The following is a 4,670-nucleotide window of genomic DNA, read 5'->3' on the forward strand; positions in this document are numbered from 1 at the left end:
AGTAGGGTGAACAGATTGTAAAATGGGGTCCAGAAGATCGTCCCTGGTCCTTTGATAGAATCTACAGAACAGTAGCGCAGTAGCACATGGGATATGGTTTCCACCTCGATATTATTACAGCATCTGTTGAGCAGTGGGATTCCATTAGGGGTGTGCACGGACCCCCCCGCTCCGCCCTGCGGGCCGATCCAAAAATTTCGAATCAGCCCACTCCGCTTCGCGCCGCTCCGCCCATACTCCGCTCCTCTTCGCCACGGAGCTCCGGCTCCGAATTGGAGCTCCGCAGTGGAGGGGAGTTGCGCCAGGTAAGGCCGGGAGAGGAGGGCGGGGGGGTTACCGGGCCCTGCCGCCGTCGCCGCCCGTGCGGCGACGGCGGCAGAGCCTGGTAAAGGACCAAGGGGGAAGGGGGCCTTACCTGCCTCCGTCCGCAGTCCATCAGCTTTTTCAATTGAGCCCACGGTTCAACAAGGAAGTTGAACCGCGGGCTCAATTGAAGAAGCCGATGGACTGTGGACAGAGGCAGGTAAGGGAGAGGAGGGCGGGGGGGGGGGGTGTTACCGGGCCCTGACGGCGGCAGAGCCCGGTAAGGGACCAAGGGGGATGGGGGCCTTACCTGCGTCCGTCCGCGGTCCATCGGCTTCTTCAATTGAGCCCGCGGTTCAACCAGGAAGTATGGCCCAGACTTCCTGGTTGAACCGCGGGCTCAATTGAAGAAGCCGACGGACCGCGGACGGACGCAGGTAAGGGAGAGGAGGGGGGGGTTACCGGGCCTTGCCGCTGTCGCCGCATGGGCAACAGCGACAGCGGCAGGGCCTGGTAAACCCCACTTACCTTTCTGGTGGAGCTCCGGATCGAGGCGAAGGATCCGCCTTCACCTCGATCCTCTTCGCAACGCTCCGCCGGGCCCCCAATCCTCTTCGCCTCCGCCTTAAGGGCAGGCGAAGCCCCCCGCTCCGCTTCTAATTCGCCAGTCCGATTAGAAGCGGAGCACATCCCTAGATTTCATATAATTGCCATCTAAAAGTTTAGGAGGACAAACGTTAGGTCTAGCTAATTTATTTATTTATTTATTTATTTATTTATTACATTTCTATACCGCCCAGTAGCCGGAGCTCTCTGGGCGGTTCACAATGAGAATGCTCTCCTGCATTTGGGAATTATTAAGCAGCTCAGGTAGGGCATCCCATCTTTACAAAAGGAGACTGGTAAGCCTAAGGACTGAGGGGGAGAATGGACCCTGAGCAGCACTCTGAAGGTCTTGCTTCTGATTCACAGTTGATTTGGCACTTGCTAGACCCCTCGATAATAACATAGTGGATGAGATCCCTGCTGAGTTTATTTTGCTTGTCACGGCCTTTGACCAGGGAGATTCAAAATGACAAGATCTTGGATATCAGGGAATTTGTTGGAAGTACTAATTTGCAGCAAAGCCAGAAGTGGATAATATGGATCTAAGCCAGGCAATTTATAGAATTCAGTCCAGCCTCTAACATTAGAATAGCTCCAGAGACACACTTGGGAATGCCAAATAACACCCTAAGGAAAAATGTCTGAATGACCTCAAAGGAGCATTTGGAATACGGAAACCAGACTGGTGTTCCATAAAGAATCTGCAGATGATTTTGGCCTTGAAGACCTGGACAGCTGCTTGGTGGAATTTCCCCCCCCCCCCCCTTGTAAAAGAGAAGTGAGTTATTGCACCTACATGTTGTTCAGCTTTACTCTTAGTATGCTTCCCCTACTATTTCCAAGAGACGGTTTCATGAAACCATATGCCCAAATATTTATAGGAGCCCACTTGCTCAGTCCTGGAATTCCCCATGAACCAGGAAAATCTGGCCTTATGTTTGGAAAAACTTAAGATTTTGTATAATTGATTGTAAAAAGGGTTTTTGTACAACAGTCGTCAAAGCCACACAGCAGTCTCTTAAGGCCCACCCTAGTCTGGGAAATCAGAACAGCATTGTCCGCAAACAAAAGAAGAAAAAGTTTGGCGCCCTCTGTCTTGAGTGGATGGGATTGTAATGGTTCCAACGCATTGAGGAGGTCTTCCAGGTACATATTAAACAGAATAGGAATGAGCACACAACCTTGTCTGACCCCGCAGGTTGCAGCAATCTCCTTTGTAAAATGACCTTGTGGGCTGCAACAGACCTGAGCAGAGGTGTTGTAATAAAGGGATTGGTTCAAAAATAGGAGTCTTTTGTCAACAAAAAGCTGTTCCAGAGATGTGGGCAGGATATAGAATCAAATGCAGATTCTAAGTTGATGAAGGCTGCAAAAGGTTTGCCACCTTTAGGGACAGAGTATTTTTTTTTATTTATTTATTTCATTTCTATACCGCCCAATAGCTGGAGCTCTCTGGGCAGTTCACAAAAATTAAAAACATTCAAAGTATAAAACAACAGTATAAAATACAATATAAAAGCTCAACCAGATAAAAACAGCAGCAATGCAAAATTACAAATTTAAAACACCAAGTTAAAATTTATTTATAGACTGTTAAAATGCTAGGAAAATAAAAAGGTCTTCACCTGGCGTCTAAAAGCATATAATGTAGGTGCCAAGTGAACCTCCTTAGGAAACTCATTCCACAGCCGGGGTGCCACAGCAGAGAAGGACCTCCTCCTGATAGCCACCTGCCTCACTTCCTTTGGCAGGGGCTCGTGGAGAAGGACCCCTGAGGATGACCTTAGGGTTTGGGCAGGTACATATGGGAGGAGGCGTTCCTTCAGATAGCCTGGCCCCAAGCCATTTAGGGCTTTAAATGTTAATACCAGCACTTTGAATTGGGCCCGGACCTGGACTGGCAGCCAATGAAGCTAGAAAAGGACTGGCGTGATGTGGTCTTGTCAGCCAGTTCCTGTTAGTAAACATGCTGCCCTGTTTTGTACCAGTTGAAGTTTCCAGACCATTTTAAAAGGTATAACACATTGCAGTAATCCAAATGAGAGGTTATTAGAGCATGGATAATTGTAGCTAGGCTATCCAGATAAGGGTGCAGGTGGTATATCAGCCTAAGCTGATAAAAGGTGCTCTTTGCCACTGAGTTCACCTGTGCCTTATAGAGTATCTATAAGCCAGATAAGCCAGGGTCAAAGAGTAATCAAGGCTAGAATGGCCAGATTTAAAACCAATCTGCTCTTCACTGACTAGATCATGCTCATTGATCCATGCCTTTAGTCCAAAACCTAAATATCTAGAATAGACCTTCCCTACTATCGATAGCAGATTAATAGGCTTGTAGTTAAATGGCTCATCTTTACTACCTTTTTTATGGATTGGGATAATATACACTTTCAGCCAAGCTGCTGGGATAATGCCTGATTAATTAAGGAGAATAGCACTGAGGACCACCAACTGATGTTACTTTGGATCAGCTCTGAAGGAAAACCATCGGGGCCAGGAGCTCTCTGGGCAGTAAGGTGAGATTCCTGGGCCGAAAAGGGTGTCCTCTGCAGAGGCCAGTTTTGCAGCTAGACTGTCCCTACCACCTGCCTGTATTCCTGGGTCCATAGACAACAGTAGACATTTGGATCCAAAGACCAGTCTAGAACACCCGCAGCAGCTGGGTCTGACTTCCAGTCTGGCTCTACTTGTTCCTCAGCAGATGGGCAAAAAAATCCGAAATTTTAGATTGTTTGTGGGCCTTAACAAAGGGCGTAACATCTTCAGTTACAGGCTATAACACTGGTGTGATGGAGCTCAAAGATGAAAAATAAATAAATGAATAAAATAAAAGTCCTAAAAGTATTTTTTAGGGATCTTGCTAAGTCAGGACAACAACTCTGATAAAACCGCTGCAGAGAAAGCTTCAAAACAGGATGTTTGTTTGTTGATCTTTTAAAATCTTTTACTGGACTACTTCGGGTTCAGTATGTGTTCAGCATGTGGATTCTTGCAGTGTTAATTAAAGGTTTTAATTCTCAGCTCTTTTTGTACTTCAAATGAAATACCTTATCAGGGTAGGGCAGCAGGGTAGGGCAGCAGAGCTGAGGCTAAGACTTACTGTTTGGTGCTCCAATAAATACGAGAGGTACAGTCTGTGCCAAATGCAAACCGCACTTCATGGCTTCTGGCACAGTTCTTACATTTTCTCTCTCTGTACCCACCTATATAGGTTAGTCAGTTACACATCACCCAAAAATTTAGACATAATGCCTGTAATTTAAATCGATCCTGTGTGCCTGCTCAGTCTGCTGTCCAGATACTGTTGACAAGTAACATCAAGGCCCCTGTTCTCCTGTCCTAAGGTGCTTTGTCTTTCACCCCAACTTGGACTGCACAGCCTTTCAAATAGACGGCACCGTTCAGATAGAGGACGCTTCTTCTCTGACATTTCTGTGTAAAGTAGTTACCTGGCACCCCAAAAGTGTATGTGTGCATGTAATTCTGTGTAGCGGACTCTATCCATGTACTTGTCAACCGAGGATAACACAAAACACTTCTGAAGGATTGGGCACAAGCCTACAAAAGATTGTGCCACAATAAATCAGGCAGTAATTCCAGGTGCCATGAGATTCACTCTGCTTTTGCTCTATAACTGAGTTGCCTGGCCAGACATCTGGAATCTGAGAAGGCTGTCCTGCCCACTGACACTGAAGAGACCTCCTCCTTCCTCCCCCCACCGCCCCCTGTTCAAGGCAAGGGGGAAGAGACTGGTTCAGATA

The sequence above is a fragment of the Elgaria multicarinata genome, chromosome 4 (genome assembly GCF_023053635.1).
Source record: "Elgaria multicarinata webbii isolate HBS135686 ecotype San Diego chromosome 4, rElgMul1.1.pri, whole genome shotgun sequence".
NCBI classification, from domain to species: Eukaryota; Metazoa; Chordata; class Lepidosauria; order Squamata; family Anguidae; genus Elgaria; species Elgaria multicarinata.